This window comes from Rattus norvegicus, chromosome 3, assembly GCF_021556685.1.
Source record: "Rattus norvegicus strain SHRSP/BbbUtx chromosome 3, alternate assembly SHRSP_T2T, whole genome shotgun sequence".
Classification (NCBI taxonomy): domain Eukaryota; kingdom Metazoa; phylum Chordata; class Mammalia; order Rodentia; family Muridae; genus Rattus; species Rattus norvegicus.
Genome location: NC_141536.1, coordinates 149,612,499 through 149,625,642, shown reverse-complemented (window position 1 = coordinate 149,625,642; position 13,144 = coordinate 149,612,499). Strand labels below are relative to the sequence as shown.

The 13,144-nt window shown below is 43.7% G+C and overlaps 1 long non-coding RNA gene across 2 annotated transcripts in view; it reads right to left on the bottom strand.

Annotated features, from left to right (window-relative positions):
• LOC147995793 (uncharacterized) overlaps nt 1-13,144 on the bottom strand; it is a 28,166-nt gene that overhangs the window by 9,653 nt on the left and 5,369 nt on the right. The window contains exon 2 of one of the 2 annotated variants that reach the window (XR_015684785.1): nt 5,244-5,354. The exons of the other annotated variant lie outside the window; for it this stretch is intronic. This is a non-coding gene — a long non-coding RNA (uncharacterized LOC147995793). The remainder of the gene's footprint in view (nt 1-5,243; nt 5,355-13,144) is intronic. 2 annotated transcript variants of the gene reach the window in all.

The following is a 13,144-nucleotide window of genomic DNA, read 5'->3' as shown; positions in this document are numbered from 1 at the left end:
GTCATTGTTGCCTTTGTGTCAATGGACCCACGTGAAAAAATTCCCCTCTAATCTCAGGTCAGAAAAAATTAGAACTCCTTTGATTTATTACTTTGATTGTCTAAATAAAATCTAGAATTTTGTAACTGCTGACATTTGCCTCTTTGGCTGTCCAAGACTGGACCCAAACATGAACTGGCATAGATCTCCTTGGGCTAATGCCATGCTTTTGTTATTTTTCTTGTCCTCTATTTTTGCCACCTCTTTCCACTTTTTATCTTATTCTTTTGTATATTCCGTGCTTTTGTAATTTCTATCAAAGCATGCATAAACAGCTTGCTCAAACTGCTAACAGACTGCACTACATGTGCCATCTAGTGGTGAAAAGGAACAACTGACAGGATAGAAACTTGTTTTTGGGTTTTTTTGTTGTTTTCTTTTTTCTTCTTCTTCTTCCCCTTGTTTTCTGGGAAGTCCAGTATTTGGATGAGAAATGTTCTGGCTATGGTGTTTTTGTTTGTTTGTTTGCTTGCTTGCTTGCTTGTTTTGTTTTGGGTTTTTTAACTTTGTTTTTTGTTCTTCTTGTTTTTTACCCTACCTGAATAGAAACTGTGGATAAGTAAGAAGACTTCCTAGTTTGGGCAGTCCAGGACCCTTGAGGACCCAGGGCATATGGGCTAGACAGCCCCAGAGACTTACAGCTCAAAGCCTTGAAGGTTGCATGCCTATTGCCCAAGCTTTAGAAGACAGAAAGTTATGGCTCTAGATGGACAAGTTGGAGGCTTAGTACTCTGGGCTTTCGAGGCACTTGGCAGCTATTGAAATCCTTGGCTTCCAACAGCAGTAAACAGAACAGCAGGGCCTGATAGTTACAGTACCTGAAAGGGCCTCGAGTGTTGGGAGTCTCAGCTCCTACAGTGAATAGTGTTACAGCTCTCCAGCCAAAGGTGTTGGGACTCTTAGCCCATGAGGGTTGACAGTTCCCTGGACTCCTTAGTACTCACATTTAAAAAAAAAAAAGCTGGGTCTATTGGCATTCATCTGTAATTCCAGTGCTGGGAACAGAGGCAGAGGCGGAGACAAGTAGGTCCCTGCAGCTCATTCCTCAGCCAGCCAGCCTAACCAAAGAGGTGAGTTCCAGGTCAGCAGGAGATTCTGTGTCTAAAGAGAAAGTGTCCTGAGGAATGACATCAAAACTGACTTCTGACTTACACACACACACACACACACACACACACACACACACACACACACACCGTCTCTCAACTGTCTCTCATAGTGACTGGAGCAGTCTGAGAATGTAGTCAGAAAGGAGTCGAGCAGTAAGAGTGTCCACATCAATCACTTCAAGGATTGCAAACACAAGCCTTCATCTGCAGGAAGGACTGACATGATGGATACAAACGCCTTTGCCACGCCTCCTTATGACTATATAAGTGGGCTGGTCAGCCCGTTTCTTTTTTAAGTCAACACAAAGATTCTTTCACATAGCGCCCTCTGGTGCTACACGTAAGGCCCATCGAAAGGCCGGGCTGAGCTGGTGACAGGAAGAAGGGACAGTTGGAGACAGCAGAAGTGGTAAAGGCAGCAGTGGCAGCCACGAGGGCATAGCTGAGTCCTGGAGCACTGCAGGAAATAATGAAGATGAAAACTTCCACACTGCGGCCAAGGGCAGAATCAATAGGGAGCAGAGTTGGCAGAGACAATGAAACACAGCAGAAGCATAGAGAAGACAGGGCTGGGAGTAGCACAGTAAAACGATGCTTGCCTCACCTGCACAAAGCCCTTTATCCGAACCAGAATGCCATATGGCATATAGGTGGGCATGGTGGCACATGCCTATAATCTCAGAACATGGTGGGGTAGAGGCAGGAGGCTCAGAAATTCAGCATCATCTTCATCTACGTAGTGAGTTCAAAGCCAGCTTGGTATATATAGGCCTTTGTCTCAAAACATTAAAATAAAATACAGGACACTAACTAACTAGAGAGAAAGACTGCAGGCCCTAATCACTAGACTACCTGGGAGATGCCAACTCTTAAGATTAAAGTCTGAAGAACAATGACATCAGCCACTGTTAGCTGGGAGCCCAACACTGAAGGTCCACTCAGGAGCTGAAGCACCAACAGGTACTGCCTATGGCTTCTCCTCACTGCCCTCAGAAACCGAAGATTACAACAGCCGCCCTGGGTCAGGGCTGCCTGTAGTTAAAGCCCAGAGTCATACATCCAGCTTCCCTAAAGCAATAGTTCCCTAGCTCTCAGGATTTGGAGCTATGAAATTCTTGGCTCTGCCAAAGTGAACCCTGGGCCTCAGGCACTGGAAGAATTTCTTCTACTCAAACACTCACAGCTCCCAAGTGAAGTGAAAGGGCCCGGCCAGCTCACTGTAACCAGAGATCAGGAATGCTGGCCTCGGCTTTGTCGGTGAACTGAGGATTAAAGGGAGTCTAGACACTGTCAAGGAGCAAGTGACTGAGTGGCTCAAACCCAAGACCATTCGAGTACAAAGAGGCAGGTGAAATACCGTGAAGCTTTGCAGCTGAGCAAGGCTGTGTCTGTGCAAGGGTTCAGTGGAAGGCGTCAGACAGCGTAAGCGACGCAAAGAGCTGGACTGAGTGATCACTTGGAAGTCGCTTAGAAAACTCCTTTCCTGGCAGGATATAAATGTGTCTACTCCTCCTCCTCCTAGGGGTCTAAAAACAAACCAAAGTGCGATTCCACCGAAGTTCCTCCTGGGAGCCAGTAACGCACTGGGTTTACCTGCAGAGAATAGGCGAAGGGCTACAGGGCAGGATTGAGAGTGAACCTGGGAGATGTGTACTCTACATGGGTGATGACTCCCCCAGCAGCTGCAGGGATGAAGTCCCCTTCCTTTAACTCTAGCAGCTCCACAGAGGCAAGGCCAAGGGCGATTAGAGCAGCGTCCCAGGCAACTAACTGGGAGAAGCGGGTGGAAACAGAGTCCAGTGACCCTCATCCCCTCCTTCTCCAAGGGACTGTCAACACTGTCAAGCCCTGCTATGGCGATCTGATGCAAGCAGGCACAGCCAAGATGATGAATAAAGTGGCTTTTTTTTTTTTTGTTGTTCAGAGGACGGCGCACGACAACCGTTGTTTAACATGATATGTTTGTGGGCGTGACCAAGCTAAATGTTAAAGAGGAATAATATTCTATTTTAAATTATTTAAATATTTTAACGTTTAGATTTTTTAAAAACGTTAATAACTACATGAAGAAGCTGAGAGTGCAATGTCTCCATTTTACTCTCAAGGAAATAAGAATTTATGAGCAATGAGCACCTTGTTCAAGGTCGTACAACCTGTCAGTCGCAGGTCCAGGCTGACTCCTGAGCCAATCCTCTTCCCACAGCAGCGTGCTGCCCCCAATCATAAGTAGCTGGTGTTCATTTGGGCTTTCATTTTACACACAAGATTTCAAGATAAATCATATCATCCCATAAAACGGCAAAGAATTACTGGCTCCACAGCTATCCCTTCACACACAATCCCAAAACGTCAAAACCGAAGAGACGGTTACGGAGCCCCGGGCTCGTTAAGCTTCACCGAATGGCTAAGACTCATCGGTTCAAAATGAGCAGGAAAGATTCTAGAAGCCAACTGTAGTAAATGAGAGGACCTCAGCCTATGAGATAGAAAAGATAAATTCATTCATCTGCCATGTTAGCCCAGCAATTGCTCTGGGCCAGGGGCCAGGTAGTCACAACTGTGCACTGGCTATCTCCTGAGCCACATACACCCGGCTGTGCGTGTGCGTGTGTGTGTGCGTGTGCTTGTGTTCTTGTACCCATCTTGAACTACAGCTGATCATACTTTGGACCTGGGATGGGCGGGGGAGAGGGGTGGCTTTTGAAGACCTAGCCACAAGTCTGTGTTCTCTAGTTGAATCCCGGAGGTCAGAAACTATCGAAAGGTTAGAGATGCTGTCTCATGCGGGACTTTGCGACCTTCCCATGCCATGCAGCACAGAGACAGAACGTGTCAGTCATCTCAGAGGTTCTTTGAAACAGCACTAGGACATTCCATCCAGGGTGTGCTGCTTCTTTAGGCTCTCACAGACTTTCCAGACATTCCACATACTGACAAACACAGAGACTGATCAGAGTCACTGATTTCCGGAAGAGACAGAGCTGCTACGTAACGATTGTTCCGGGACTGATGTCCTTGGAGGTTCCAGCCACACAGCAAAGGCTGACCGCATCTGAAACTCAGTCTTTAAACTTTCAGGTTTCTGTTCTGGCTAAAAGATGTCCAAACGAGAGCAAGAGGAACACAGGCAACATTGTAAGATTTAACTCTTGAGGTCAGGTAGACCTAGAGTCCTGTCCTATGTTCCCCCAGTTACTATCTGGGTACACAAGTAGATATCAGTTTTCTGTCCAGCGAAAAGGAGCTAAGCCCTACTACAATAGTTATGTGAGTGGCATGAGACAGAGGATGAGAGAGTATCTGACCCATGGTGAAAGTAAACCTCATATTCTTCTGTTTTCACTCTTCTGCTTTTTGCTGTTTTATGCTCATGAGAAATGGAGCCCAAGCAGTCTACCACTGAGCTACACTGTCAACCCCACCTCCTTGCCCTTTAAGATGCCAATCTCTAGTCTGCTGGAGATAGAAAGCACGAGTCACCTGCTCATCAAGTACCAGGTGAAAGTTGTGGTTAGCTATTCCTCTCTCTCTCTCTCTCTCTCTCTCTCTCTCTCTCTCTCTCTCTCAATGGATATTTGTTGCAAAAAAATTCCAACTGGGGGTTGGGGATTTAGCTCAGTGGTAGAGCGCTTGCCTAGGAAGCGCAAGGCCCTGGGTTCGATCCCCAGCTCCGAAAAAAAGAACCAAAAAAAAAAAAAAAATTCCAACTGTCTGACTGGGTTCCGCATCACATGGAGATAGAAAACCAGATCCTGAAAGGAGACGTTCGTTGCCTCATGGGAGAGATCAGTGTGCAAACCAGTAATTACATAGCAGAAGGATGATAAGTTAATTGAGAACCCACAGGGAGAAGGGCACGGAGGTGATACTTCGGCTAAGACATAAAGACCAAATTGAAGTAAGTGTGAGTAGCCAGCAGGAGATTTAAAAGGCACAAGCCAAGAAATCTGAAATAAAATATGTAAGGGACACAGAGTCTCTTTTTAAAAAAAAAAAAAGGGCAGTAAAATCATTGCGTTAGACAGCGTTTTGTCAGACACGGTTTTGCAAATACTTGGAACAATTTAAAATGAAGGATGATTTGTTTTGGCTCACTGCTTCAGAAATCTCCGACTGTGGTCACCTGACTCCACGAGTCCAGGGCTGGGGTGAGGCAGAGCATCATGGAGAAAGTCATGATGGAGCAGAACTACTTTCTCGTAGTGTCTGAGAAGCAGAGAGAGAGAGAGAGGAAGGGTCAGAGGTAAAGTATAACCCCCAAGAATGTGCCCCCATGGGGCTTTCTCAAATCAGACTCACCTTCCAGACCACATCTGTATAATGTTGTATCCTTCATCAAGGGATTAAACCACTGGTTAGTCAGAGCTCTGGGGATGTGGTTACTTCCTTAAATCCTATTAACTGAGAAACAAGTCTCTAACAGATGGGCCCTCTGGGGATACTCCACACGGAAACTGTAACAGTCATCATGTGTGAACACAATGTCTCTGTAGAGTTTACAAGAGGCAATGGGTTAGCTGCTTCTTATCTGCTCTAACGAAATACCTGACAAGAGGTGACTTAAGGAGGATGGAAAGGTTTGCTTGGGCTCACGCTTTGAGGGTACAGTCCATAGTGTTGGGGAAGGCTCAGAAAGAGGAGCTTGGGGCAGCTGGGCGTCACAATGCATCCGCAGTCAAGAAGCTGACAGAGATGAATGCTGGTGCTCACCCCACTTCCCCTTTCTATGTGGCTCAGGACCCCAATGACCTGCATGGTGCAGCCCACGTTAGGGCTGAATCTTTATACCTCAGCTACCCCAATCTAGATACTTCCTCACAGGCACATCTAGAGGCATTAACCATCTACCGGCAACGGTGGAGAGAGGGAGGCCAGCCTCTGCTTGTTCTATTCTCAGCCTACCTGCTGCTCCAGCTCCATGAACTTCTCTGAGTCACAGCAAAATATCAAACGTTTTGCTGCCTCAGGTTGCCCCTGTGTTCCTTCTGCCCAGCTACTCCTTTGTTGGCCCTTTAAGAGTTTCCATTCTCAGCCCAGTGTGGTGGCATACACCTTTAGTCCCAGCAATGGCAGGCAGAGGCAAGAGGACCTACGTGAGTTCAAGGTCAAACTAATCAACGCAGTGAGTTCCAGGACAGCCAGGGCTACACAGAGAAACCCTGTCCAGGAAGACTTAACCAGGAGGCAGTGGTACACGCCTTTAATTCAAGCACTTGGAAGGCAGAGGCAGGCAGATTTCTTGAGTTCAAGGCCAATCTGGTCTTCAGAGTGAGTTCCAAGACAGCCAAGGCTCCACAGAGAAACCCTGCCATTAAAAAAAATTTTTTTATAAAATAAAAATAAAAACCTTCCATTCTCTCAGCCTTCACGTTTCAGATCAAGTGAGTTCCTCTCTGATCTCAGCCTAATGCCCGTCTTCCACTCTTCTCTCCTAAAGCATCCTGCTTCTTATCACACTTAAACTTTTATCATTTGTATTATGTGGTGTCTGACTCCTCCATTAGACTGTAAATTCCAAGCAGAAGGGGTCATTCAGAGTTGTCCCAGGCACCTCCACAATACCTGACAGCCCGCTTACATTTTTAATAAGTACTTAATAAATCAACCAGGATAGCTAGGAAATCAAGGCTCAAAATAACAATATGCCAGCCAACACGGTGAGAAAAGATCGCTCCTCAGGCACGTATGAGACCAGAGTAGTTCAGACAGTGCCCAGTTCTAACTGTACTTCTGTCTAGCTTGGGCAGGCCAACAATTCTTTATTCATCCCTCAGGAAACTGAGAATCAACAGAGGGCTGCAGCTTGGCAGAGCGGAGGTTTTCCAAGTCTGGGGGGCTGGGGACAACGCCAGTGTTGGCCCAAGGGATACCTACCTGAAAGATAAGCCACCTCTCCAATACGGCGGGCGTTACTGCCTATACAATTCTTTAAAAAGATCCCCACCTACCTCCAAACCTCATGTGCACAGCACCATAGCTCTTAATAACGTCTCAAAGCTTCCCAAGAACAGCAGGTGTTGGGGGAGTAATTTAGGGCCATTATTTTCTCGTTTTACAGTTTTTCTATTTCTCAGTAAATCTCTCTAAAAGGTGATTACTAGAAACCCAAGTCTGGGAACGCTCAAGATAAATGGATGGAAGGAAAACCCCTGCTCTGGGACACCCTGTCCCTACTCTCAGACGTTCTTCCACAGCGCCTTCTGGCGGAAGGGAGGAACCAGCGTGGACAACCACCAGTCTTTTCCAGTGATTATTGCCTCTCTGCCAATTGCCGCTGCAGCAAAGAGACCAGGGCGTCACAGAACTACAAGCTAAAGCTACTACATTTCCCAGCGGGCCTCGAGGCAAGTTGGTTCTGAGCAAAGGCTCTGGCTCGATTCCCTTGCTCAAAAGTGAGATGTTTAAAAAAAAAAAAAAAGTTTACTCTTCATCACAGTCGATGAAGCCCTTACGGACTCAGGAAATCACGCACTGCTCGCATCTAGAGGAAGTAGAAGCCGTAAGGTTTTCTGGGAAATGTAGTTTTCAAGACGACTTCTAGGAATCAGAGGGACGAGCTTTTAAAAATACGTAGAGATGAGTTAGGTTGTATCACACGATTTCCGCAGTCAGCTGTCATCTAACTGTGAGTGTAAGATCCTGGGCTCAGAGCAAGTATCGTCCAGCACTGCCTAGACTGGACTTCCAGATTGGCTTCCTTTGCTATTCCGTATTAGCATATTCTCGCTAGCCCCGTCTCTCCATCTTTACAGACTACGGGACCTCCTCATGCTGTTTTAACAGCTGCTGCCTATGCGGCAGCGATAGAAATGCTCTTAACAGCTTCATAACGTTAGTGAAGAAGCCATTAATGGTCTATCAGATCGCCTTGTCTTTGGGAACTCTTTCACTACCTGTTCTCACCTTATCATTTAGTCTTCACCCATGGCTATGTGTGACTCCACAAAGGTTCCATTACACTTAATCAGTTTCCTGTTGTATTTTGCCCCTTAGCCAGCCTAGATCTTAGGAATCCGTGGATCCCTCAATAACATTTTGGAACACCAAACACTTGGTTAGTATAATTACCTGATCTGAGTAGGCTAGGATTTCCTCGAAAACCTCAGTACCTAATCTAACATGTTGCTAGCACAGAAACCAACATGCCAGAGTACAGTGGACAGGTAAATAACTTACAAATCAGTAATTAAAATGGGGAAATTGGGTAAAGCGTAAGTCACAGAAGAAGAAATGAAATGACCATTTTATCAGCAGGAAAATGTAAAGCAAGACACAGTAAGATACCGTTCTAAAAAAACCAGGTTGGGAAGATTTAAAAACCTTACTCCCTTCATTCATCTGTTGGTGGTCACTGTGTTGGAAGGAAGGTAAGCGAATGGAGAGAGGCCGCTGAGAACCATAGCTGTCCACAGCCTGTGTTTGCTGAATTCCATCTCCCATTACACTTCACGTTTGTCCTCTAAAGACACAAGAATGAAAGGCAGAACAAAGCAAAGCGGTAGGGCAGTATTCTAGACTGGAAACTTGGTGAGAAGAGAAAAATATTAACGTTCAAGAGAAACATAACACAGATAGAGAAACAAGAAATAGGAAAAGTCAGCAGAGTGATATGTTGAAATAGGTGCGTTTGGGGGATGGGGAGGAGGGATGAGGCCTTTTCCAAAGCCTTGTGACAGGGGATTGTTTCCGATGAAATGCCAAGCATGAGCAATGGTTTCTATTCCAGATTTTTTAAAAAAATTAAAAGATTATAGCCAAAAAATTTTCCCTTGATTAGCAGCAGGCATATCAATAAGTAATCCAACTTCAAAAATTAACTTTTCAAAAGAAGTTTCTTTTTTATTTTTCCTTGAGGGTAAAAAGAGATCCCCAACTGGTAGGAGGCTCGAGCATATTAAAGTCCCCTACTGCACCACCTCGGTAATGCCAGACCCCCAAGCAGGATGGGCCGCTGCTGTCATACGGGCTATTAAGCAATGGCACAGCCTACACAGCCTGAAACCTCTCAGAAAGTCTGCTGCCAAGCACTGGGGATGAGATCAGCTTCACTTTGTCCTTACGCTGGTAATGTTTTATTTATTAGTGTGTAAGTCTCGTTCCCCTAAAGCACGATGAGGCCTGCCTATTGCACAAATATGTAGACTCTCAAATTCCTTTAAGCATTTCCGTATCGTTTTCCTACATCGCGCAATATTTTATATAACTAAGAAAACAGGAAAATGGTGAGCTAATAGTTCATTACAAAAGGTATTGCTTTGAAAGCAATCTAATTTATTGCCCCCTCTACATGGAGCTGTACCGTCTGATTCTAAATTTAAAACAAGTTGTTCATGAACAGGAAATTACAACTACATTTACGCGTTTCCCTGGGGAAAACGCATGCAGAGAATAACCAGATCTTTATATACCCTTTATATATACAAGGCAATATCCGGAACAAACCAAAACAATTTTGGAATCCCACACAAAATTAATATTTTAGTAGTTGAGCTCAACATTCCCAAAGAATAAAGAAATCTATATATCATAGAAAATAAATCACATAGACAACAATTTTGAATAAGTAGAATAATGTACCTGCAGTGGTTTGAATAAAAATGGCCCCCATAAGCCCATAAGGTAGCATTAGGGGTGTGGCCTTACTTGAATGGGTGTGGCTTTATTGGAGGAGGTGTGGCTTATTGAAGAAAGTATGTCACTGTGGAGGCAGGCTTTGAGATCTCATGTGCTCAAGTTAGGCCCACTATGGCACACCGTCTCCTGCTGCCTGCAGATCAAGATGTAGGACTTCTCCAGCACCATGTCTGTCTGCCTGTGCCATGCTTCTCTCCACGGTGATGATGGACTAATACTGTAAGTGTCCCCAATTAAATATTCTCCTGTGTATGAGTTGCCATGATCATGGTGCCTCTTCACCAAGAGAACCGCAAGAGAGCACCTTGAGCTATTTGTGCACCGTCGGTTGGATTTTTTTTTTAAGTTGTATCAATTAATTACACACAAATATTTTTGTAAACCAAAAAAGTATTTCTAGAAAAAAATATTATATACAGCCCCATGTATAAATTTTAAAAATCACTCTAAAATTGGAGTACAGTTTCCAAAACACTCAGGCTCAATTTTTTGTTCATGGCAGTCCAATTCATCAACCCACACTTGTCTGAGGACCGTATTTTGAATAGTACAAAAATAAAGCATCTAAACATGGAATTTTCAAAGGAGTATGGTACATTTTATTCCTTTGCTCAAACTCTCATTTGTTTCACTGACTTTGACTGGAGTAGTAATAATGTTTAGTTTAAAAGGTCAACTGTGAGTGTGATGATATGATGATATATATACATATATATATACACACACATATATATACATATATATACACACACATATATATATACATATATATACACAAATATATATACATATATACATATATATGCTATACTTTATTTTCCAGCTCCGAATACAAAATGTAGCCAGGCATGAGGCATGTGGCACTTTCATTCAACCCCAGCATTTAGGCAGAGGCAGGCAGATCTCCAAGTTCATCCTAGTCTACAGAGTGAGTTCCAGACAGCCAGCACTACACCAAGAAACTCTGTCTCAAAGAAGATAAATAAGTCAATAAGATGATGAAGAAGAGGAGGAGGAGGAGGAGGAGGAGGAGGAGGAGGAGGAGGAGGAGGAGGAGGAGGAGAAGAAGAAGAAGAAGAAGAAGAAGAAGAAGAAGAAGAAGAAGAAGAAGAAGAAGAAGAAGAAGAAGAAGAACCCAGGTTGCAAACAAGAATGGACCACTGCTGTCTCTTACTTTAAGAAGCAAAGCTTTGACCAGAGAGTGGAGTTGAGGCTGACTATGACAAAAGCATATTTTATATCTGTACGAAAATGTCATGAAACCCATTGTTTTATAATCTAATCTAAAACTTAGTAAGAAAGAAAGAAAGAAAGAAAGAAAGAAAGAAAGAAAGAAAGAAAGAAAGAAAGAAAGAAAGAAAGAAAGAAAGAAAGAAAGAGAGAAAGAGAGAAAGAAAGAAAAGAAAGAAAAGCATTGCACCTGTACTTAAGCTCCTCCCTGATTTCATTCCCTCCTCCCCAAAGGAAACCACGCCCTGAAATGGGCGTGTCTGTTCTAAGCGGGCGTAGCTCTTTATACTTTGACAAGGATTGTGTACATTCTCGAGCATGTATTTCATGTTCTAAGTCTTAGGAAAGCGGGTTTTTAAACTCTCTGAAACTTTTAAAATTAAACGTCATATGTTTTGATGTTCTTGTTTGTTTTATTTGTGTGTTTTGTCGTTTTATTTTGAGGCAAGAGGTTACTCTACAGCTCAGGCTAGCTTCAAACTCACTTTACAGCTTAGGCTGGCCGTGACAATTCTCTTGCCTCACGATGTGGTAGAATTATAGACATGAGCCACGAGTCCTTGCTAAACACTATATTTTGAGAATTGTTCCCAGAGACTCACACAACAGCGGTTTCTATCTCCTCTGCCCCACACCTCTCTTGTATAAACACACCACAATTGGTTCGCCACTCTCTTATTGACAGCCGCTTGGGTTGTCTCTCCCTCTTTGTTATTACAAGGCACGATGAATACTCTTACAAATGTCTCCTTCAGGACATAGTCAGGAACTATGGCATATACCCACAAATGGTATTTCTGTCTTAAGGGGATGTCTTAGTTAGGGTTTCCCTTGCTGTGAGCAGACACCATGACCAAGGCAACTCTTATAAAGGGCAACATTTAACTGGGGCTGACTTACAGGTTCAGAGGCTCCTTATCATCACGGCAGGAAGCATGGTAGCATCCGGGCAGGCACAGTGCTGGAGAAGGAGCTGAGAGTTCTATATCTTGATCTGAAGGCAAACAGAAGCCTGGCTTCCAGGAAGCTAGGACAAGGGTCTCAAAGCCAACCCCCAAAGTGACCCACTTCCTCCAACAAGGCCACCTCCTAATAGTGCCACTGCCTGGGTCAAGCATAGTCAAAATGCAACAAGAGACATGTACAACTTCACCTTTGCTTATTCAGAACTCCCAAGTACACTTCTACAGAGTACAAGCACCCCCATTGGGCACTATGACCAACAACATTTGAGGTCAGATTAATAATTGTTTTCCAGCATGATATAAAGCACAATAAAGCCATATCTTATTGTGTGTTGGTGTGCATTTCTTCCGTCAGAGTGAGTCTGGACATCTTTTCATAGATGAATGAGTCGTTTTTTCATGTCTTGTTCTATGAGCTCCTTGCCTGCCTTTGCTCGCGTTTTTATTGATTTTTTGCTTTGTTTCGTTTCACTTTGTTTTGTTTTGTTTTTTGAGACAAGGTCTCTCTACGGCTGGCCTGGAACTCTCTGTGTAGACCAGACTGGCCTTCACCTCACAGAAATCCCCCTGCCTCTGCCTCCCAGGTGCTGGAATTAAAGATGTGCACCACCACAGCTAGTCCTCCTGGTTTTTAAGTCACTGATCCATAAGTTGTTCACATAATGAGGGCCTGAGTCCTTTGTCAGTTATCTATCCTGCAAATATTTATCCCCTGTCTGTACTTCCTATTTACAGTTTCTTAATGTCTGTATATGACCAGACAGTTTTAATCTTAATGCTTATTTTACCGTTTTTAAGTTCTTTATGGATTGTGGTTTGTTGTTGTTTGTTTTGTTTGTTTGTTTTTGTTTGTTTCCAAATCCTTGCTCTCACCAAAGAGTATGGCTTATCTTGTCTCTGAAAATTTCCTTATATTCTTTCTAATAAGAGTTTTCTTACCAGGTTCTAGAATTCCACCTGGAATTCCAATTTTAAAACAAATGAAATGAGAAAATTTTAGTTTCTTTTCATTTTTTTTTTCCCGTAGGAGTAATTAATCGTGATCGTTTGTTTAGGTTTTTTTTTTTGTTTTGTTTGGGGGTTTTTTGTTTGTTTGTTTTTTATCTTTATTAACTTGAGTATTTCTTATTTACATTTCAATTGTTATTCCCCTTCCCAGTTTCCCGG